The sequence below is a fragment of the Dama dama genome, chromosome 20 (genome assembly GCF_033118175.1).
Source record: "Dama dama isolate Ldn47 chromosome 20, ASM3311817v1, whole genome shotgun sequence".
NCBI classification, from domain to species: domain Eukaryota; kingdom Metazoa; phylum Chordata; class Mammalia; order Artiodactyla; family Cervidae; genus Dama; species Dama dama.
The window spans coordinates 74059486-74084559 of record NC_083700.1 but is presented as its reverse complement, the minus strand read 5'-3'; the positions used below and the strand labels follow the sequence as shown (position 1 = coordinate 74084559).

At 38.6% G+C, this 25074-nt stretch overlaps 1 long non-coding RNA gene across 2 annotated transcripts in view; it reads left to right on the top strand.

Moving 5' to 3' along the window:
* The window catches only part of LOC133041208 (uncharacterized), a 37796-nt gene extending 15191 nt beyond the window's left edge, over nt 1-22605 (top strand). For both annotated transcript variants that reach the window (XR_009689194.1, XR_009689193.1), the window contains exons 3-4: nt 19700-19879; nt 22479-22605. This is a non-coding gene — a long non-coding RNA (uncharacterized LOC133041208). The remainder of the gene's footprint in view (nt 1-19699; nt 19880-22478) is intronic.
* The last annotated feature ends 2469 nt before the right edge of the window (nt 22606-25074 follow it).

The following is a 25074-nucleotide window of genomic DNA, read 5'->3' as shown; positions in this document are numbered from 1 at the left end:
TTTCCCAACTGAGTTTTCCTATATCATCTTTATGCTTCTACTTGGTACAGAATCTCCTGACTCCAGGATTCACCTTCCTTCACAACTCCATCATTTTTTCCCTTATTCATCAACAACCATCCTATAATCCCTCTCCCTGGCCTCAGGACCTCCCCTCACCAAATTCTGGAGGTTAAGACCCAGCATCAAAGGTCACCTTCTTTGAAGATGTCATTGCTGACCTCTCCAAGTATAGTTGTGTTCTCTTCTAGCTCATACCCTACTTTATTATGGTATATCTCTTGTTGGGGTAACTATTACACTGATTTTTATTTTTATTTTTTAATACATAGGTGGCTCAAACCATAAAGAATCTGTCGGCAAAGCAGGAGAACCAGGTTCAGTCCCTGGGTTGGGAATGTCCCCTGGAGCAGGGCATGACAACCCACTCCAGAATTCTTGCCTAGAGAACCTCATGGACAGAGGAGCCTGGTGGGCTACACTCCATGGAGTCACAAAGAGTCAGACATGAATGAGTGACTAAACAACAACAACAAGGTTAAGCCTCTAGAAAGCAGGTATAATGTTCTAGTTAGTCCTGTTTTAGGCCTTAGCACTTAGTCTTAAGTGAACCACTTAAACTTCTTTTTAACTCACTTTCCTAAACTGAGAAAGATACAATAATTAATTTTCTGAAGATTTATGAGGATTAGGAATAGTATATAAAAGGGGTAGGGTACACAACAGTGTCTGGATATTTGGTAGCAAATATTTCTATTGCAATTCATAGATAACATGAACAATTGCTCAAATAGAAATGAAGAAAATGATGTGTGTTAGGTTTTGCCTTCTCCAACTCATACAAGAGCTACAACTGATTCAGTATTAGCTGTGGCATGTTAAGGGGTAGGTGTTCAGGTTTATACAGTCTTCTTTTTGCCATTACATCCAGTATCCTGCATTTCATACTGCTGAGCTTCTAGAACTAACACCATTCTATAACTAACACCGAAAAAAGATGTCCTTTTCATCATAGGGGACTAGAATGCAAAAATAGGAAGTCAAGAGACACCGGGAGTAACAGGCCAGTTTGGCCTTGGAGTTCAAAATGAAGCAGGTTAAAGGCTAACAGAATTTTTCCAAGAGAATGCACTGGTCATAGCAAACATCCTCTTCCAACAACACAAGATAAGACCCTACACATGGACATCACCATGGTCAGATGGTCAAGACAGATGGTCAACACCAAAATCAGATTGATTATATTCATTGCAGTCAAAGATGGAGAAGCTCTATACAGTCAGCAAAAACAAGACTGGGAGCTGATTATGACTCAGATCATAAACCCTTCATTGTAAAATTCGGACTTAACTTGAAGAAAGTAGGGAAAACCACTAGGTCATTCAGGTATGACCTAAATCAAATCCATTATGACTATACAGTGGAAGTGACAAATAGTTTCAAGGGATTAGATCTGATAGACAGAGTGCCTGAAGAACTATGGATGGAGGTTTGTGACATTGTACAGGAGGCAGTGAACAAGACCATCCCCAAGAAAAGAAATGCAAAAAGGCAATATGGTTGTCTGAGGAGGCCTCACAAATAGCTGAGAAAAGAAGAGAAGCTAGAGGCAAAGAAGAAAGGAAAGATATACACATCTGAATGCAGAGTTCCAAAGAATAGCAACGAGAGATAAGAAAGCCTTCCTCAGAGATCAATGCAAAGAAAACAATATAATGGGAAATACTGGAGATCTCTTCAAGAAAATTAGAGATAGCAAGGGAACATTTCATGAAAAGATGGACACAGTAAAGGACAGAAATGGTATGACCTAACAGAAGCAGAAGATATTAAGAAGAGGTGGCAAGAATACACAGAACTACACAAAAAAGGTCTTCATGACCCAGATAACCATGATGATGTGATCACTTACCTAGAGCCAGACACAGTGGAATGTGAAGTCAAGTGGGCTTTAGGAAGTATCACTACGAACAAAGCTAGTGGAAGTGATAGAATTCCAGTTGAACTATTTCAAATCCTAAAAGATGATGCTGTGAAAGTGATGCACTCAATATGCCAGCAAATTTGGAAAACTCAGCAGTGGCCAGAGGACTGGAAAAGGTCAGTTTTCATTCCAATCCCAAAGAAAGGCAATGCCAAAGAATGCTCAAACTGTCGCACAAGTGCACTCATCTCACACACTTCCCTTGTGACTCAGTTGGTAAAGAATTTGCCTGCAATGTGGGAGATCTGGGTTCGATCCCTGGGTTGGGAAGATCCTCTGGAGAAGGGAAAGGCTACCCACTCCAGTATTCTGGCCTGGAGAATTCCATGGACTCTATAGTCCATGGGGTCCCAAAGAGTTGGACATGACTGAGCGACATTTCACTTTCACTTTCATATGCTCTCAAAGTAATGCTAAAAATTCTACAAACCAGGCTTCAACAGTACATGAACCATGAACTTCCAGATCAAGCTGGATTTAGAGAAGATAGAGGAACCAGAGATCAAATTGCCAGCATCCTCTGGATGATAGAAAAAGCAAGGAAATTATGGAAAAACATCTACTTCTTCTTCACTGACTATACTAAAACCTATGACTGTGTAGATCACAAGAAACTGTGGAAAATTCTTAAAGAGATGCAAATAGCAGACCACCTTATCTGCAACCTGAGGCATCTGTATGTAGGTCAAGAAGCAACAGTTAGAAATGGACATGGAACAATGGACTGATTCCAAATTGGGAAAGGAGTACCTCAAAGCTGTATATTGTCACCCTGCTTATTTACCTTATATGCAGAGTACATCATGCGAAATGCCAGGTGGGATGAAACACAGGGTAGAATCACGATTGTAGGGAGAAATATCAATAAGCTCAGATACTCAGATAAGACCACCCTTATTGGCAGAGAGCAAAGAAGAACTAAAGAGCCTCTTTATTAAAGTGAAAGAGGAGAGTGAAAAAGTTGGCTTAAAACTCAACATTCAGAAAACTAAGACCACAGCATCTAGTCCCATCACTTCATGGCAAATAGATGGGGAAACAGTGGAAACAGTGACAGATTTTATTTTCTTGGGCTCCAAAATCACTGCAGATGGTGATTGCAGCCATGAAATTAAAAGACACTTGTTCCTTGGAAGGAAAGCTATGACCAACCTAGACAGCATATTAAAAAGCAGAGACATTACTTTGCCAAGGACATTACTTTTGTCCTTCTAGTCAAAGCTATGTTTTTTCCAGTAGTCATGTATGGATGTGAGAGTTGGACTAAAAAGAAAGTTGAGCACTGAAAAATTGATGCTTTTGAAATGTGGTGTTGGATAAGACTCTTGAGAGTCCCTTGGACTGTCCGAAGATCCATCCAGTTAATCCTAAAGGAAATCAGTCCTGAATATTCATTGGAAGGACTGATGCTGAAACTGAAACTGCAATACTTTGGCTGTCTGATGTGAAGAATCAACTCATTTGAAAAGACCCTGATGCTGGGAAAGATATAAGGCAGGAGGAGAAGTTGATGACAGAGAATGAGAGGGTTGGATGGCATCACCTACTCAATGGACATGAGTTTGAGCAAGCTCCGGGATTTGGTGATACACAGGGAAGCTGGTGTGCTGCAGTCCATGGGTGTGCAAGAGTCGGACACGACTGAGTCCTGATGTATCTAGAGTGGATCATGGGCACCTATTAATTCATCAGTGTTTAGCCTTAGCCAGCTCATATTTGTGATAGTGCTTATTCTCTCTGCTGGTTGGGTCTCCAGGCTGTCTACCAACTCTGCGTATGCACCTGGCTTTTTGGTATGTGGTCTGGACATTGCCAACTTTTTTCTCTGAGGGCCAGATCTGATCTATTGTGGGTCTTGGTTCTCCCCCCAAACCTGTGTTTTTTCTGTCCCTTAGACACTCTCTGCTGGACTGCAGCCTGGGAGGGACACAGCCCTTCAGCTTCTTTTGGTCTCTCAACCTTTGCTTTCTCTTACTACTCACCTATTGACACTTCCAAGATTTCAGAATTTGTTGCAACTCAGAGTTCGCATGAGTTATGTGAGAGTATGACTCATGTTTTTGCAAGGGCAGAAAGACTAATGACACATAGCTAGATTCTGATGTTCTATTCCTTCCTTTCCAAGCCAGTTTATGAATCCTGGTGAAGCATTTATTGGCAAAGATTCCCCCTTCACTTTAATAAGTTTAATTCCTCTGTGCTCAGAGAAATTACTGCATCTTGCTACATCTTGCAAGACGGGAAGTCGTTTGTGCAAACTCCTTAGATTGCTTGGTTCCTTCAAATGCCTTTTAAAAAATTCAGAGAGGAAAATGTGTATATTGATATAGACTATTAATTTGAATATAACTCATAACAAGTGTTGGTCATTAATACTATCTTTAAGTCCACCTAGCACCTAAATTCCTAGTGTTAAATGAGGTTTTGTAGCATAGAAAAATGTCTAAAAGAATATTTCTGTAACGGAAAGGGGTGTAACTTTAAATTAAAATCAGTGAATATTCACCCAGTATTCATCTTTCCCCTTCTTTCTAAAACTTTCTTCAAATGAAGCAGAGGAATTCATCTTTTGGCATACAATTCGGTGCGTAATCTTTCCATTGTACAAGTAGCAAACCTTAAGGCAGGGAAACCAGATCTCATCTGTAGAAATTACTTTCCTCCTTCATTTGTAAGTCAGTTGAGGATTCAAAGATTTTCCTTTAAGCACTAAATTTCCAAAAGATCTTAAAAAGTACCTCCTTGAACATTTTCATAGTGAATTAAGCTATGCACTGGGCTATGTAACTTATCATTGCATAAACAGTTCAGCCTGTGTCCCTCTTGATAAGAACAGAGAGAAACTCTGAATCATCACACACACACACACACAAATGCCCACAGAACTAAGTAGCCAAGTATAAGGATAGGGATTTGTAATAATGTGACCCTGCAGTGGATTTATAAGACTATGTCTAGGAACTCCCTGTCTATCTATTGGTCTTTTCAATCTTATTCTGAGCTTTGGCTATTATTGAATGTTCTTTTCCATCTGAAACTTCTTTTTTGGATCTTGAATTGTTATTATTATCACTCTTTACTTTTGCATTAGTTTATCTTCCTTGATACCCTTGATTTCCTGTGGCAGGGAAATCAAGATTTTCTTCAACTCTTCCTTTTCCCAAGCTCTATAGTCAGTCAATAAATCCTATCAGTTTTGCATTTGAAATGTTTCTCTAGTTCACATACACTACTACCATTGTAAGACATAAAGACTCTTCCAGTTGCATTGCCAGTATTCTAGTTCAGGGGTCAACAAACAGCTGCCTGCAGGCCGTATCCAGCCTGCCAACTATTTTGGCTTATTTAAGTTTTATTGGAACATAGTCATGTTCATTTGTTAATGTATTTATCTGAGGTTGCTTTGGTGCTATAATGGCAGAATTGAGTAGTTCCAAAATGTATATATATACTATCTGGCCCTTTTCAGAAAATGTTTGCTGATTTCTGTTCTAGTTCATGTTCTATCATCTCTCACCTGGGTAATAATTATGGCCTTCCAATTGGTTTTCTTGCTGGTAGTCACTCTAATGCCAGTCAGTCCACCATGTTGATTCCAAAATCCCTTTCTATTTCAAATCCTAGTAAATTCCTTCCAATCCTTCAAGGCTCAGTTTATAAACATTCTTTTACAAGTTTAGGCACTGGTGATACAATGGTGAGTAAGATAAACTGGATTCTTGCCATCACAGCTTTGTTCTTTTTTCTAAATGAACAGATAGTCAATTAAGGTGTGAAATTTACTATAACTGGTATATTAATCTAAATAAATTGTCTAGATTTAAACACTTGATCCATTCCATATCAACTGTTACCATGAGAAATTTACTAACGTTTAGCTTCAGTTTTCATATCTCTACTATGGTTTTGGTGATCAAATGAGATAATCCATATTGTGTGTGTGTGGCCACATATTCAATACTTCTAAATAACAATTATTGGGAAAGTATAGCTCTTTGGGAATATTAAGCAGGAAGGTTTAAGCTAATCTTGAACATCAGGGATTGGCTGGTATGACTTCTGTTAATTTTTAATCAGAGGATAATTGCTTTACAATATTGTGTTGGTTTGGTATGACTATTTAACTGAGACCTCAGGGATCAGTGAGCAATAGGAACAGTTTCTGGGCACACGGAATGGCACTTGTAAAGAACTGGAGAGGGGAAGAGTTCAACATGGTAGTGTGGGAACATCCTAAACTTACCTCCTCCCACAGACATAAGAAATTTACATCTACATATGGAATAGTTTTTCTCTGAAAAGGACCTGAGAGCAGCACTCCCACAGCAAAAAACAAAGGAGGCATCCTGGAAAGGGTAGGAGGGGACAGACATGACCTCATCCAGGACACCACACCACTCCACAATTAGGGGGAATCGCCAAATACAGATGGGAGGGATTGTTCCTCATATAAGGTGCCTTGACCCTGGGAGCTGGCACCAAGAAGACAAGCTCCCACAATGCCTGATTTGAAAATCAGTGGAGATTAAGATTAGGTGAATCATAGAACTGTAAGTAATGGAGATCTCACTCTAAATGGGCTCATATGAAAATTCAATCTTCCTTAGACTCATCACAAAAAACAACAGCTTGAAAAACACCTAAACTATAAGTGATAGAGACCCAATTACTAATTTTAAAGCAGCTTCTGGAGAGGCAGGAACCTGTGGGGACTTTATCCAGGGATAGAAGCATTGACAGGTGCCATTTTTGTAATCTAATCCTAATTTACTGGCGACAGAGCTGATGGGCACAGTTTGTGGTGCCCTCCCTCTAGTCTGCTAGCACTGGAGGACATGCTCTGCCCATCCCGCACTGTAATAAGCTTGAACAAGCACCCTGTATCCCATCCACTCCGCATAACACTGAGCTGCAGCTTGGTGAGTGGCCCGATCCTTGGTCACTCCACACAGAGACCCAGCTGCAACAAGGCCTGTTGAGAGCCTCTAGCTCCTCTTCTTGCACAGGAGATGAGCTGTACCCAGGCTGGACAAGTGCCCTGAACCCTGACTCACCATACAGAGATCAAGCTACAACTGGAACAGGCAAGCAACTTTTCTGTCTCTCTCCCCACACAGTGATCAGACCACAACTGAGCTGAATGAGTGCCCTGAACCTCAGTATTCCTATGCAGCAGCCACAACTGTATCACGGCTTGTGGGTGCATGCAGCTCACATGAGGAACACCCATAGAGTGCCTCGCCTTGTGGCCACAAGAGATAGTGCTTCTAGGCCACACAGAACAGCTCCTATAGAAGATCACTTCTTTAAGACTGAGGTAGGTAGCCTTTTTACCTAAGACATATAGATAAACACATGAAGACAGGCAAAATGAAGAGACAGAGGAATGTGTTCCAAACCAAAGCACAAGGCAAACCCCCTGAAAATTACCTTAATGAAATGGAGATAAGCAGTCTACCTGATAAAAGTTCAAAGAAATAGTCGTAAAAATGCTTACCAATCTCAGGAAATGAACACAGTTTTCTCTTCAACAAAGAGAAAACACCAAGCCAAAGTTTCAAGTGAACTGAAAAATACACTGTGAAATCACTCAGTCGTGCCTGAGTCTTTGCAACCCATGGACTGCAGCCCACCAGGCTCCTCTGTCCTTGGGATTTTCCAGGCAAGAATACTAGAGTGGGTTGCCATTCCCTTCTCCAACCTACATAAATAGGTACTAAATAAAAGGCGAATGTTAACAGAAAGAGATAAATAGATGGCAATACAATAACAATAGGGAACTTTAATGCCTCACTTACATCAATGGATGGATCATCAAGACAGAAAATCAATAAGGAAAACTGGAAAGCTACATGCAAAATTGGACCACTTTCTTATACCACATTGAACGATTTCAAATCCTAAAATATGATGCTGTAAAACTGATGCACTTATATGCAATCAATATGCCAGGAAATTTGGAAAACTCACCTGTGGCCACAGGACTGGAAAAGGTCAGTTTTCATTCCAATCCCAAAGAAAGGCAATGCCAAAGAATGCTCAAACTACTGCACAATTGCACTCATCTCACACGCTAGCAAAGTAATGCTCAAAATTCTCCAGGCCAGGCTTCAGCAGTATGTGAACTGTGAACTTCCAGTTGTTCAGACTGGTTTTAGAAAAGGCAGAGGAACTGAGATCAAATTGCCAACATCTGTTGGATCGAAAAAGCAAGAGAGTTCCAAAAAAAACACCTACTTCTGCTTTTTTGACTATGCCAAAGTCTTTGACTGTGTGGATCACCACAAACTGTGGAAAATTCTTAAAGAGATGGGAATACCAGACCACCTGACCTGCCTCTTGAGAAATCTGTATGCAGGTCAGAAAGCAACAGCTAGAACTCAACATGGAACAACAGACTGGTTCCAAACTGGGGAAGGAGTATGTCAAGTCTATATATTGTACCCTGCTTTTTTAACCTATATGCAGAGTAAATCATGAGAAATGCTGGGCTGGATGAAGCACAAGCTGGAATTAAGATTGCCAGGGGAAATATCAATAACCTCAGATATGCAGATGACACCACTCTTATGGCAGAAAGCATGGAAGAACTAAAATCCTCTTGATGAAAGTGAAAGAGGAGAGTGAAAAAGTTGGCTTAAAACTCAACATTCAGAAAACTAAGATCATGGCATCCAGTCCAATCACTTCATGGCAAATAGATGGGGAAGCAATGGAAACAGTGAGAGACTTAATTTCTTGGGCTCCAAAATCACTGCAGATGATGACTGCAGCCATGAAATTAAAAGATGCTTGCTCCTTGGAAGAAAAGTTATGACCAACCTAGATAGCATATTAAAAAGCAGAGACATTACTTAGCCAACATACGTCTGTCTAGTCAAAGCTATGGTTTTTCCAGTAGTCATGTATGTGAGAGCTGGACTGTAAAGAAAGCTGAGCACCAAAGAATTGATGCTTTTGAACTATGGTGTTGGAGAAGACTCTTGAAAGTCCCTTGGACTGCAAGGAGATCCAAGCAGTCCAGCCTGAAGGAACTCAGTCCTGAATATTCACTGGAAGGACTGATGCTGAAGTTGAAACTCCAATACTTTGGCCACCTGATGTGAAGAATTGTCTCATTTGAAAAGACCCTGATGCTGGGAATGATTTGAAGGTGGGAGGAGAAGGGGACAACAGAGGATGAGATGGTTGAATGGCATCACCGACTCAATGAACATGAGTTTGAGTAAACTCCAAGAGTTGGTAATGTTCAGAGAGGCCTAGTGTACTGCAGTCCATGCATTTGCAAAGAGTCAGATACTACCGAAGACTTAACTGAACTTATGCCACTTACAAATATAAACTCTAAATTGATTAAAGACTTAAATACAAGATATGAAACTATCAAAGTTATAGAACAAAAGGCAATCTTTTCTTCTAAAAGAAAAGCAAATAGGGTAATCTTTCTGACATTGGTCTTAATTTGTTGTTTTGCTTTTTTTTTTTTTTTGGACATGTATCCTTAGGCAGGGATAACAAAGGCACAAGTGACAAATGGGACTCCATCAAACTAAAAGCTTTCACATGGTGAAGGAAACCATTGACAAAACAAAAAGGCAACCTATGGAATCAGATAAAATATTTGTAAATGATTATCTGATATGGAATTGATATCAAAATATATAAATAACCCATAAAACATAATAGAAAAAGCATGATCAATTAAAATGGACAGAGGTCTTGAGTAGACTTTATTCTGAAGAAGACATACAGATGGCCAACAGACATGAAAAAATGGTCAGCATCACTAATCATCAGGGAAATGCAAGTCAAAACTCCAGTGAGATATCACCTTGTGCCCGTTAGTATGACTCTTATCAAAAAAGTAAGAAATAACAGATGCTGGAGAAGATGTAGAGAAAAGGGAACCCTCAAACACTGTTAGTGGGAATGAAAATTGGTGCAACTACCATGGAAAACAGCATAGAGGTTCCTCAAAAGTTAAAAATATAACTACCAGGTGATCCAGTGATTCTACTTTGGAGTATATATCTGCAGAAAATGAAAACATAAATTTGAGAGGATATATGCACCCCTATGTTCATTGTAGAATCATTTACAATGACCAAGATATGGAAGCAACCTGTGTCTATCAGTATATGAATGGATAAAGAAGATTTGGTATGTGTGTGTGTGTGTGTGTGTGTGTGTGTGTGTGTGTGTGTATGTGTGTGTGGATGCATATGTACATATAGCTTCCCTGGTGGTTCAGATGGTAAAGAACCTGGCTGCCAATGCAGGAGACCCGGGTTTGATCCCTGGGTTGGGAAGATCCCCTGGAGAAGGAAATGGCAACCCACTCCAGTTTTCTTACCTGGATGATTCGATGGATGGAGGAGCCTGGTAGGCTACAGTCCATGAAGTCGTAAAGAGTCAGACATGACTGAGCAATTAACACTTTCAATTTCACTTTTCATATGTATATACAGACAAACGCGCACGCACACACACACACAGTGGAATGTTACTCAGCTATAAAAATAATGAAATCATAATGTTTACAACAATGTAGATGGATATAAAGGATATTACACTAAGTGAAATAAAAGAAAGAAAAATACCATATAATTTAACTTATACATGGAATCTGAAAATAAAACAAACAAGAGAAACAAAATGGAAACAGATTCATAGATACAAGGAACAAACTGGTGGTTGCCAGACAGATGGGGTGGGAGGATGGGAAAAATAATGAAAGTGATTAAGAGGTAAAATCTTCTAGTCATAAAATAAATAAGTCATGGGAGTATAATTCATAACATATGGAATATAGTCAAAGTATTGTAATAACATTTTATGGTGAAAAACTGTAACTAAATTTATTGTAATCATTTTATAATATTTTAAAATATTGAGCCACTATGTTGTACACCTGAAACTAATATAATATTATATGTCAATTATAGCTCAATTTAAAAAAGTTGGAGAGGGAAAATTTTCTAATTCTCCAAACACTAAAAAATAGTTGTCATGTCTATGTCCTGCAAAGTACGCTGTTATGCTGCTAATATAGCTATAAGTATAAGGAAGTGGTAACCCACTCCAGTATTCTTGCCTGGAGAATCCCTTGGACAGAGGAGCCTAGAAAACTGCAGTCCATGGGGTGGCAGAGTCAGACACAACTGAGTGACTAACATTTCATAACATATTAGAGCTGTATTTTTGAGAGTAGAAGCTATACTTAACATTTTATCTTCATATTTCTAGCACTTAGAAGTGACCTGAAACATTACACAAGTGCTCAAAAAGATTGTTTCATGGGAACTAGCATAATTGACAAAGAGCATGCTCTTTGGGGAAAAAAGAAGTCTATGCTTAGTTCTACTTCTACCATTAAAGTGGTGAATCACTTTGGACATATTAAGTCTCTTTTCTGAACCCTGGTTTAGCTCTCAAGTTCAGTTCAGTCACTCAATTGTGTCTGTTTGCAACCCCATGGACTGCAGCTTGCCAGGCTTCCCCGTACATCACCAACTCCCGGAGCTTGCTCAAATTCATGTCCATTGAGTCGGTGATGCCATCCAAGCATTTCATCCTCTGTCATCCCCTTCTCCTCCTGCCTTCAATCTTTCCCAGCATCAGGGTCTTTTCCAATGAGTTTGCTCTTTGCATCAGGTGGCCAAAGTATTGGAGTTTCAGTTTCAGCATCAGTCCTTCCATTGAATATTCAGGACTCGTCTCCTTTAGAATTGACTGGTTTGATCTCCTTGCAGTCCAAGGGACTCTCAAGAGTCTTCTCCAACCCTACAGTTCAAAAGCATCAATTCTTTGGCATCTTTGACTAGATGGACATTTGTTGGCAAAGTAATGTCTCAGCTTTTTAGTAAGCTGTCTAGGTTGGTCATAACTTTTCTTCCAAGGAGCAAGCGTCTTTTAATTTTGTGGTTGCAGTCATCATCTGCAGTGATTTGGATCCCACAAAAATAAAGTCTGTCACTGTTTCCATTGTTTCCCCATCTATTTACCATGAAGTGATGGGACCAGATGCCATGATCTCAGTTTTCTGAATGTGGAGTTTTAAGCCAACTTTTTCACTCTTCTCTTTCACTTTTATCAAGAGGCTTTTTAGTTCTTCTTCACTTTCTGCCGTAAGGGTAGTGTCAACTGCCTATCTGAGGTTATTGATATTTCTCCTGGCAATCTTGATTCCATCTTGTGCTTCATCCAGCCCAGCATTTGTCATGATGTACTCTGCATATAAGTTAAATAAGCAGGGTGACAATATACAGCCTTGAGGTACTCCTTTCCTGATTTGGAATCAGTCTTTTGTTCCATGTTGAGTTCTAGCTGTTGCTTTCTGATCTGCATACAGATTTCTCAGGAGGCAGGTAAGGTGGTCTGATATTCCCATCTCTTTAAGAATTTTCCACAGTTTGTGGTGATCCACAGAGTCAAAGGCTTTAGCATAGTCAATAAAGCAGAAGTAGATGTTTTTCTGGAACTCTCTTGCTCTTTCAATGATCCAATGGATATTTACAATTTGTTCTCTTATTCCTCTGCCTTTTCTAAATCCAGCTCTCAAGTGCGAAGATAAATACTTGCCACATATTCTTGTAGTGTTTAATTAAAAACCATCAATAAAGCTCATATCTCTATGTAGTAGGTGTTTGATGAATGACAGTTGTTACCAATAATGAAGCTTTTTATTAATTCTGACCCAGGGTTTTAGCGGGGTATTAGATCTTTTAGAGGTAAATTAACTGAACAGCTGAGCGACACTAGTTAACTTCCAAGTATTTAGTCTGTGCAAGCCCAGAAATCTATCCAGGTTTCATGCCTACTTCTTTTTGTTTCTTCCAACAAATATTTATTGAGTCTCCAGTATGTGATGGGCGCTTGGTGAGATGCCAGGAAATTTGGATTGAATAAGACATGCATAGCCCCCACCCTCTTGGAGCATACAATCTAACACAATGTGATTTTCAGGCATATGATGCATTTTATTCTGGACTATTTTCCCCCAAATAACCTTGTTGAAGCTACTTTCCATTCCCATATATGGATTTCTATTTTGCTTTACCAACTCCTACTCAATTTTTTTTACATCTGATAATCTAATAATCAACTATTTAATGAATATTTATCATTTGGTTAATGTATGTTCTAGAAAAGGAGCTAATGATGTAAAAACTAGCATGTTATAAGTTGAATAAGATCAGTTATGTCCACTCTTGACTTTCTTTCTGCCCTGATCCAGACATTTTATATTATTTGTAGTCCTCAGGACAGATCTTGCAAGTTAGGAATCTTTAAACTTATTTTTCAAATGGAACTAAGCAGAGAGATTAACTTATCTGGACAGGTTCATTTGCTTGGTAAGAGGCTACTCTGAGATGCAAGTATAGATCCAGTCTACATTAAAGACATTTAAATTCTAAAACATTAAAGACCACATGTTTTCCGTGAAGTAATGCCTTTACCCTAACTGCCAATGATATATCCCCTAACTGCCAAATCACCACATCCTAATTCCCAGATCTTATAAATATGTTACAGTCCATAGCAAAGGAGAATGAATTTTTCCAATGGAACTATCCTGGATTATCTGGGCAGACTGGTATAATAAAGTCCTTAAAAGTGGATGGGAGAGACAGAAGAATAGGTCTGAGTAACGCAATATGAGAAAGACCCAGTGCACCTTTGCTGATGGAGAGAGGCCACAAGTCAAAGAATTCAAGTAGTTTCTAGAAACTAGAAAAGACAAGGAAATAGATTCTTCTCTATAGCCTCCTGAAAAGAACACAGGGCTAATGACACCTTGGTTTTAGTCAGTGAAGTCCATGTCAGACTTCTGGTCTACAGAAAATATAAGATAATAAATTTGTATTGTTTAAGCCACTAAATAATATTGCTTTTATGACAGCAACAGAGAACTAACATGCTACCTCTCTATGTGAAAATAATTTTTAAATGTATGTAAGGAAATTATAAAGGGCTGTATTTTATCATCCTACCAGAAAGAACTTTAGAGCAAGATACATTTAGTGTCAATTTTGGCATATGAGTTAGACTTCAGGTAGAAGTTAAGAATTATAGGGGTGAATTTAAAACAGGGCTTATTAAAATAGGATGTGATCGCATACAATGGATTAGAATTGTGACTGAAAGGGGGAAAGAATGGGAAGGAGGAAAGAAAGAAAAGGAAAAGGAAGGAAAAAACCTTTAGATTATGTTCTATTAAAAAAAAAGAAAGAGCAGATTAAAATATTTTAGTTTTTCAATTACTGAGAATGAAGCAGCCTGAAAACAAAAATGATCAAGCAGGAAACATCTTTTATCATTCCTTTCAGTTCTCAATCTTTGCATCAAATTGGTCCACCAGGAAAGTTTTTCTTCTCTCTATGCCTTATCTAAGCAATCATCTCAGCTTAAAAAAAAATCATCCTATCTTTTAAAATAAATAATACATAATACAAATAGGCTTCATGGAGAACTTACATTCATTCATGAAAATAATAGAACTGAATTATTTATAAAGCCAATTATTTTTACAAAGACAGTGAATGACAAGTAATGGTTAAGGAGTGCTTTGCTGGTAATTTAATTTTAAAAAATTGTGAAGAAGTCTGTACTAGCTTTTAAAATGTAGCAGTAAATTACATTAATCTGCAGTGGATTAATAGAAACTCTTAAAAAGAGGCCCATCTTGTTGTGACTTTGATCAGACTGGGAAAACAATAGGAAATCCATATTATCTATATGAGACCCTAAATATTTTGTAGTTTCCAATGGGAGTTTGGTATGTAAAAATCATTCATTGCCTATAAAGTTCAGGCAGAAGCTCATATGCTTTTCTGTGGAAAAGATGAAGTGTTACCAGACGACAAGTGTGGATAAGGTAGAAAAAAAGTGAATTTCTTTGGTGTCTTGATATTGGCTCATGATAGGCAAAGGCAGAGAACATGTTCCCTGTGGGCTGGCTCTAGCCCACAGAAGCCCTGTTAACACTAACATGCATGGTAGGTCAAAGGAATTTATAATTAATTTCTTATTTTTATAAGGAATTATAATGAATTCCTTTGTCTCTTTCCTTTTCTTTACTAAAACAAACAAAATTCAAAATACTTACTTAGTGATTGTTCTCAAAATGTGCATGTGTATTACCATTCACTGTATTAATAATGCCAGTTGAGAGGTTGAAGGAGGTAGAAATTTTCATGTTCAGGGGATGCATTTTCTTGCCCATAGTCGATCCCTTTCAAACTTTTGCCTGCAAATTGATATAAACATGTGTAATGATATCAACATTATTCTGAATTATACTCCATAAAAGAAGCTAAAGTCCCAAAGGCTAAGAGCTAGAAGTCCTGACATAAGGTCACTAAACTCTTTAGGCTTACCTAGTTTTCCAGAATCCCAGATATAATTTTATCTCAGTTGAAGCATTCCTTAGTTTGCCTATTCTATGTTAGACACAACTCTTCTGAGTTTAAACTAGGATTATATTTTTGTGATAACTTTTTTTAAACTTTTTATTTTGTATTTGGGATATAGCCATTTAACAATGTCATGATAGTTTCAGGTGAATAGCCAAGGGACTGAGTCTATATATACATATACATGTATCCATTCTCCCCCAACCCCCACTCCCATCCAGGCTGCCACATACTATTGAGCAGAGTTCCATGTGCTATACAATAGGTCTTTGTTGGTTATCCATTTTAAAAATAGAGTGTGTACATGATCATCACAAACTCCCTGACTGTCCCTTCCCCTCAGCAACTATAAATTTGCTTTCTAAATCTGTATCTTTCTGTTTTGTAAGTAAATTCATTTGTATCATTTTATTTTAGATTCCACATATAAGGGATGCCACAGGATATTTCTCCTTCTCTTTCTGACTTACTTCACTCAGTATGATACTCTCTAGGTCCATCCATGTTGCTGTAAATGACATGAATTCATTCTTTTTAATTCCTGAGTAATATTCCATTGCATATATGTACCACGTCTTTTTTTTTTTTTTTTCCATTCTTCTGTAGATGGACATTTAGGTTGCTTCCATATCTTGGCTACTGATAACACCTTTTAACTCTTCATGTCAGTTGAAAACTGTGATTGAGCGCTAGATTTATTTGTTTTTGAATCCAAAGTAAAACCAGTGTGGTGGAAAGTAACTAACAGTACAGAAATAAATTCAGTGAAACGTAAATTTTCACCATTTTAGATCACTAGTCCACCTTCTAATGATAACCGCCATTACCAATTTCTTAATCAACTTCCAAAAATTACGATGCTTCTACAGGAATCACACATGTCTTCCTTTTACACGTTATTGCACAGTGGGCAGTATGAAGTATTCTGCACCTTGATTTTCTCATTTGATAATGCACTTCAGAGATCATTTGATGTTTGTACCTATAGATTTTGCCTGATATTTGTCAATAGGGGAAAGTTATTCTGTTGAAAAGATGTAATTTCTTTAACTGACCTCCTATTGATGGGAATTTATATTATTTCCAGATTTTAATATTCACAAACTGTTTTGCAGTGACTGAACATATTTGTACATGTGTTTCTGCACACATGAGTATATATATGAAATACATCCCCAGAAGTACAGGAGTGTGACTAAGAGGAACAGGTGTTTTAACTTTTCATAGAGATTTCTACCTTGTTCTTTGGGCTTCCAGGTAGCTCAGTGGTAAAGATTCTGCCTGCTAATGCAGGAGCCACAGGAGATGCACGTTTGATCCCTAGGTCAGGAAGATTTCCTGGAGGAGGAAATGAAAACCCACTCCAGTATCCTTGCCTAGGAAATCCCATGGACAGAGGCGCCTGGCAGGTTATAGTCTATGGGGTTGCAGAGAGTTGGACGTGACTGAACACACACATGCATCTTGTTCTTCAAGGAGAATATACCAGTTTGTATCCTTCTCAATGATATCTGAGAATCTTGTTTCACCATTGTGTCTCTAACATGTTATTGGCAATCTTGCACATTATCACTAATGTGATGGGGCTAGAGAAGAGACACATTGTTTTAATATGTGTTTGCTTAATTAGCCGTTCATTCAACAAATACTTTTCAACAAACATATTTTTCAATAAACAATTATGAGAGAAATTGTTTCAGGTATTTATCGGCATGAACAAACTATTCCAAAACTTAGCTTTAAAGCCTTTTCTTCCTATTCTATCTCCTAATTCTGTGAATTGGGAATTCTAACAAAACATTATGGGAACAACTTGTCTGTGTTTCATGATATTTGAGTTCTCAGGTTAGTCGAATCTAATGGCTAGAGACTGGAATGATGAGTTAGCCAGAAATTGTTCTCTTTCTCTCTCATCTTTATTCTCTTTTACCTCTCCTTCTGCTTATCTATCTGATTCTTTCCCTTCTTCTCTCTAACTCTTCTTCTTTCTGTGTACACAAAATCTTTGTTTGCCAGATAGGGCTTCTATTGTTGTTGTTCAATCTCTAAGTTACTTACGACTCTTTGTGACCCCATGGACTGCAGCACTCCAAGCTTCCCTGTCTTTCACTCTCTCCTGGAATTTTCTCAAACTCATATCCATTGAGTTGGTGATACCAGCCAACCGTCTCATCCTCTGTCACCCTCTTCTCCTGTTCTCAATCTTTCCCAGCATCAGGGTCTTTTCCAGTAGGTCAGCTCTTTGCGTCAGGTGGCAAGAGTATTGGAGTTTCAGCCTCAGCATCATTCCTTCCAATGAATATTCAGGGTTGATTTCCCTTAGGGTTGATTGGTTTGGATTCCTTGCTGTCCATGGGGCTCTCTGGAGTCTTCTCCAGCATCACAATTTGAAAACAACAGTTCTTGGTGCTCAGCCTTCTTTATGGTCCAACTCTCACATCCATACATAACTACTGCAAAAAACACATCATTGACTCAGTCAATTCAGTCTCTCATGTCTGACTTTGGATACCCATGGACTGTAGCACACCAGGCTTCCCTGTCTATCACCAGTTCCTGGAGCTTGCTCAAACTCATGTCCATTAAGTCGGTGATGCCATTCAACCCTCTCACTCTCTGTCATCCCCTTCTCCTCCTGCCTTCAGTCTTTCACAGAATCAGGGTCTCTTTCAATGAGTCAGTTCTTCACATCAGGTGGCCAAAGTATTGGAGTTTCAGCTTCAGCATCAGTCCTTTCAATAAATATTCAGGACTGATTTCATTTAGAATTGACTGGTTTGATCTTTTTGCAGTCCAAGGGATGCTCAGGAGTCTTCACCAACACCACAGTTCAAAAACATCAATTGTTCGGTGTTCAGCTTTCTTTATAGTCCAACTCTCACATCCAAACATGACTACTAGAAATACCAAAGGTCATCTTTGACTAGATGGATCTTTGTCAGCAAAACAATGTCTCTGCTTTTTAATATGCTGTCTAGGTTGGTCATAACTTTTCTTCCAAATAGCAAGTATCTTTTAATTTCATGGCTGCACTCACCATCTGCAGTGATTTTGGAGCCCCCCAAAATAAAGTCTCTCACTGTTTTCATTGTTTCCCCATCTATTTGCCATGAAGTGATGGGACCAGATGCCATAATCTTTGATTTTCAATGTTGAGTTTTAAGTCAACTTTTACACTCTCCTCTTTCACTTTCATCAGGAGGCTCTTTAGTTCTTCTTCACTTTCTGCCATAAGGGTTTGTCATCTGCATATCTAAGGTTATTGATATTTCTCCCCAAAATCTTGATTCCAACTTGTGCTTCATCTAGCCTAGCATTTGTCATGATGTACTCTGCATATAAGTTAAATAAGCAGGGTGACAATATACAGCCTTGAAGTACTCCTTTCCCAGTTTGGAACCAGCCCATTGTTCCATGTCCATTTCTATCTGTTGCTTCTTGACCTGCATATAGATTTCTCAGCAGGCGGGTAAGGTGGTCTGGAATTCCCATCTCTTTTGGAGTTTTCCACAGTTTGTTGTGATCCACACAGTCAAAGGCCTTTGGCATAGTCAATAAAGCAGAAATAGATGTTTTTCTGGAACTCTCGTGCTTTTTTGATGATCCAATGGATGTTGGCAATTTGTTCTCTGGTTCCTCTGCCTTTTCTAAATCCAACTTGAACATCTGAAAGTTCACTGTTCACGTACTGTTGAAGCCTGGCCTGGAGAATTTTGAGCATTACTTTGCTAGCGTGGGAGATGAGTGCAATTGTTCAGTAGTTTAAACATTCTCTGGCATTGCCTTTCTTTGGGATTACAGATCTTTTATATATTAAGAAGCAGCCAGAGTATTTACAAATTTCCTGAAGTGAGAGGGCACATGATGGCTCAGAGACCTGAAACAAAGCCATCTGACACGTGAACACAGAGTTAAGAAGGAAGGCTCAAAATGAGGCTGAATCATAGCCCTTCTCAAGGCCCATGTGTTTTTTCTTGCTCTGCCCGTGACTTTTTTTATCAGAATGTAGTGGATTCACAATATTCTGTTAGTTTCTGCTGTACATTAAAATGAATCAGTTTCACATATACACTTGTTCACTCTTTTTTGGTTCTTTTCCCATATAGGTCATTACAGAGTATTGAGTAAAGCTCCCTGTGCTATACAGTGGGTCCTTATTTGTTATCTATTTTTTATGCAGTAGTGTGTGTGTGTCCATTTCAACCTCACAAGTTATCCTTCCTCTCTCCCCTTCTTCCCTGGTAAGTGTAAATTTGTTTTTTAACAGGTTTGTTGTTGTTTTTTTTTTTTTTAAATAAAGCTGAAAATAAAGCTACCATATGATCCAGCAATCCCACTTCTGGGCCTATATCCAGATGAAACCATAATTTGAAAAGATATTTACACCTTAATGTTCACTGCAGTACTATTTACCATAGCCAGGAATTTGAAGCAACCTATATGTCCATTGATAAAGAAATGAATAAAGAAGATGTGGCAGGTATGTATGCATGTGTGTGTGTGTATATATATATATAATAATTATAATATATTATATATAATATTATATATTAATATAATATATATTGTAATAATATGTAATGTATAATAATATATATAATGAAATATTACTCAGCCAAAAAGAAAAATGAAATATTACCATTTGCTGCAACATGGATGGACCTAGAGACTGTCATACAGAGTGAAGTAAGTCAGACGGAGAAAGACAAGTATTATATGATATCGCTTATATGTAGAATCTAAAAAACTGGTACAAATAAAGTTATTTACAAAACAGAAATAGAGTCACAGATGTAAAAAAGCAATCTTACGAGCTATGTAAAGGATTTGATTTTTTTAAATCCTGTGATCACTTGGTAATAAATAACTAGGAAAATGCCTCCCAACTCCAGGCTCTAAATTCATTGCTATCCCTACTTCCAGCCCCCAGATTTTCTATAAATTAATCAGAAGTCTGGAAAGAAGGAGAGAGAAACATTGTCGCAGGATCATGGACCATGGAAAAGTCTGAAAAATTTAGGACATTGAAAGAAAAGATCTTAGACCTGAGACATTTTCCCTTAAAATAGTAACTATATTAGGAGTTATTGCAGGAAAGAAAAACAATTCTATGCTTTTCAGGAAGAAAGAGATTTGATGGAAGAAGTTAGTCGCTTACAAAATGAGAGATTAGAGAAATCAGGAGTTCTCGTACTGGACTACTGATTTCAAGATCCAGCACGCTGCAGACCAAACATTTGCTGCTGTACACACAGTTGCTACTCCCTCACATTCATGGAGCTGGTGACTGGGCCCTGAATCAGAGCCTGGCTGTCTTGAGCACTGACACCTGCTGGAACTTGACAAGGATAAGCTCTACCTCCTTTCCGTCTCCCAAATCTTAGATGAGTGCGTCTTGCTGAAAAAAATCAAAGTGCATATGTAATCTCTGCACAGGAGCTGGGGTTACAGTATTTTCAAGCTTGTAATTGCTGAAATATGTAAAAAGGCAGTGGGAATGATGCTGAGAACCAATAGATAATATCAGTACCTTAACCCAACTGAACTTTCCTCAGAAACACTGATGAATAAGCCGGGGATGAGAAATGGAGAATGAGCTATGGCAAACTCTGAGTGCTCTCCAGCAATAAACGATGATTGTGTCCCAAAGGAGATAAACATTCAAAATGTTTGATACTCTGTTGGCCATTGTATATATTCTTCTTGGATGAGTATGCATAATAGGCAGTCCTTTGTTTTCCTAATCTGTTTGCGGTGAAGTTGAAAAAAAATTACAAAGAGTAAAAATAGTAGTCAAAATGTTTTACTCACAGGAAACCGAAAGGCAAACTTTTATGTGTAGGATTTTTTTTTACAGGTGAAAGTATGTTATGTGTGATAGTTCTTTCAATTATGACCACACCTGTGATTCATTATCATCCTGAAAGTCATATATCTAACTGTCTTACTTGGTTTTTAAAAAAATAGTGTAAATTTCCTGTAACTAGACCTGTCATAGTGGAGAAAGCATGGTAATTAACATTTTAAAATGTGTGTTCCAGTACTTGCCATTTCTTGGAAAGGTTACATACAACCTCTTGGTATCTCCATTTTCTCATATGTAAAATTAGGAGCCTAAGATGAAAGAATTCCTCAAGCTCCTTCTGCTTTATAATTTGACTTTATTATTTCACAGTGTTATCAATATAAATGAACTAGAGATGTATGCTGGCAAAACCACACTGACCTTCAAAAAGATGGTCTTTCAAATGACTTAAATGTTCTTGTGTTCATTTTGAAGTCTAGAGATTGCTTAGAAACTTTGATCTATTTTTCTCTTGTTTCTTTAAAGAAAACAGACCTTTATGGGGCTTCTTTTCTCTCCACATCTCTCTCTAGTTTCCCCTTTATCCTGAGGTTAAAAAAAAAAAAAAAATCAGCGCACTGTACCTATTTTTCAAGCAGAAAGTTTGCAGTCATGGAAACATCCCTTTAAATCACTCTGTTTCACCTTCCACAATGAGCAGAATGTCCAACAATTCAGCATCCACAGCACAGTCTGTTTAAAATCGGTCACTGACATAAAATTATACCAAGCAAATACCATGGGAGCAGCTGAGGGTCAGGTCGTCATTCGAGACAGCGTAACCATTTTGACCTGGAGAGGGCTCTATCCACCTGCATCCATTCAACTCTCTTAGAAGCCTCTAGCGCTGCTGTGAAACAAGCAGTCTAAGAGATGTGAGTCGCCTTATTTGAAACACCGATTTCTTGAGCAATAAAATTTCACATTTTCCCATCCTTACCCGTTGCAATTGCTTGAGACTGATGCTTGGTTTTCATGGACTGCTTTTTGAAATATGAACAAAAGCCTCCCAGGCTTTGCTGGAGGTGCCAGGTGTGGCCGTACTATGAGGACTTGTATAATGCTATCTTGTTTCATCAAAGAAAGTGGGAGATTTGAGTTTGTGTTGGGTGTTTTCCCAATCCAGCTGCAGAGTTGTCTTTTTTGTTTTCCTAATTCAAAGTTATTTTACTTATGCTGATGCTTCTATCCTTATTTGGCCATTGGGGTAATTTATTGAATGTCATCTTTCTAGAAAGATATCAGTCTCCAGAATTAACAGTCAGAAGAGAAGCTGCCCTGTAGATCCATCGAATAAAAGCATCAAGACTCCTAACTATATCAAGCTTACCCTGAAAAAGGAAGAGATGGGCCCAGAATATCTACTGATTCTTAACTCCTTTCAAAATGTCATGTTGGTTTATTTCTCTCCCCTGGTTCTTGTCTCCTCCCAAAAAAGATTTGGAACAATAGACTAAAGGGTTTAAAACAACAGAAAATTACAGCTCAGTTACAGCTCAAGAAGACAGATCTTTTATGAAACAGACAGGGGATAGTACACTCCTGAGATGTGGGAGCAGATGACCCTGAAGGAGTCATCAGGATTCCTCATGGCATCCCTCTTTATACTTCCTGTCTACTCCTCTTGGTTCTACCCTGTGCAAAATAGGACTTGTACCCACCATCAATTGGGAAAGAGGCATACAGTCGAGGCTGATTGATAGTTGCAAGTTATATAACAACAGACTATTTCACATGTCTTCCAATAATTCAGTCTGTTATAATCAGATGCATGTATGTACAGGATAATTATGAACCCTAATGGGCTCTTAGCTGTCTAAGCTTACTTGAGGAATCCCCTGCAGTTAGTTTGTATACATTGTGTGCCTGGGGTGCCTGTGCGGGAGTTGGAAAAGGCTCTGTGGTTATTTTTGTAGCATATCTGTGAGCTCTCCTGGGCTTGTCTGGGATGGGGTGTAGAGATCAGTTTGCATGCTTATTGGCTAGCCCACCCCTCATGGTTGTTCATGCCTAACTTCTTATATAACAGAAGAAACTCACTGGCTAACCTAGTTTTCTCCTTGACATAGCATTACTGAAGTAAGGAAGCACAAGAGAACTTGAGGACAGACTTAGAAGGGTTGAAGAGAGAATGCCACAATTAAGGGGGTAGTAAAATTATAAGAGGAAGTGGTAAACAGAGAGGTCACAGGACAAAGAGAGTTACCTGTAGCAAGACCTGAAAGGCTGTATGCGTTCTCCTCATATCTCCTCCTGTCTCCCCTTAACTCAGTCTGTATTTTGTTCAGTACCTCTACCATTCTCCTTCTAAGATGTCCAAGGATGTACAGCATTGCTAATCCTAACTTTAAAAATGGTTCAAAAATAACTTAATAAGAGAGAAAAGAAGGACCATATAGATTGGTGTTTACTGAAAATAGTCCTTATAGATTTTTCATTTATTGAGCCTATGCTCCATGTTATATGCTATAAGAGAAGCGAGGATACAAAGATAAAGTCTGATTGGAAGAAGCTCACCCTGTAATGGGAAAGTGAACAGGCTATTTCAGTAGAATAAGTGCCAAATTTGAGGGAGATACTGGTAAATCATAAAGGAAATCAACCCTGGATATTCATTGGGAGGACTGTTGCTGAAACTGAAGCTCCAATACTTTTGCCACCTGATGCAAATAATTGACTTATTGGAAAAGACCCTGATGCTGGGAAAGATTGATGGCAGTGGGAGAAGTGGGCTACCGAGGATGAGATGGTTAGATAGCATCACCAACCCAATGGACATGAATTTGAGCAAACTGAAAGGCAATGCCAAAGAATGTTCAAACTACTGAACAATTGCATTCATATCACACGTTAGCAAAGCAATGCTCAAAATTCTACAAGCCAGGCTTCAACAGTATGTGAACCATGAAATTCCAGATGTTCAAGCTGGATTTAGAAAAGGCAGAGGAACCAGAGATCAAATTGCCAACATCCACTGGATCCTAGAAAAAGCAAGAGAGTTCCAGAAAATCATCTACCTCTGCTTTATTGACTATGCCAAAGCCTTTGATTGTGTGGATCACAACAAACTGTGGAAAATTCTTAAAGAGATGGGAATTCCAGACCACCTCACCTGCCTCCTGAGAAATCTGTATTCAAGTCAAGAAGCAACAGTTAGGACTGGTCATGGAACAACAGACTGGTTCCGAATCAGGAAAGGAGTACGTCAAGGCTGTATATTGTCACCCTGTTTATTTAACTTATATGCAGAGTACATCAAGTGAAATGCCAGGCTAGATGAAGCACAAGTTGGAATCAAGATTGCTGGGAGAAATATCAGTAACCTCAGATATGCAGATGACCCCACCCTTATGGCAGAAAGCGAAGAACTGAAGAGCCTCTTGATGAAAGTGAAAGAGGAGAGTGAAAAAGTTGGCTTAAAACTCAATAGTCAGAATCAAAGATCATGGCATCCAGTCCCATCATTTCATGGCAAATAGATGGGGAAACAATGGAAACAGTGAGAGACTTTATTTTTTTGGGCTCCAAAATCACGGCAGATGGTGAGTGCGGCCATGAAATTACAAGACACTTGTTCCTTGGAAGAAAATCTATGACCAACCTAGACAGCATATTAAAAAGCAGAGATATTACTTTGCTGACAAAGGTCCATCTAGTCAAAGCTATGATTTTTCCAGTAGTCATGCATGGCTGTGAGAGTTGGACTATAAAGAGAGCTGAGTGCCAAAGAATTGATGCTTTTGAACTGTGGTGTTGGAGAAGACTCTTGAGAGTACCTTGGACTGCAAGGAGATCTAGCCTGTCCATCCTAAAGGAAATCAGTCCTGAAT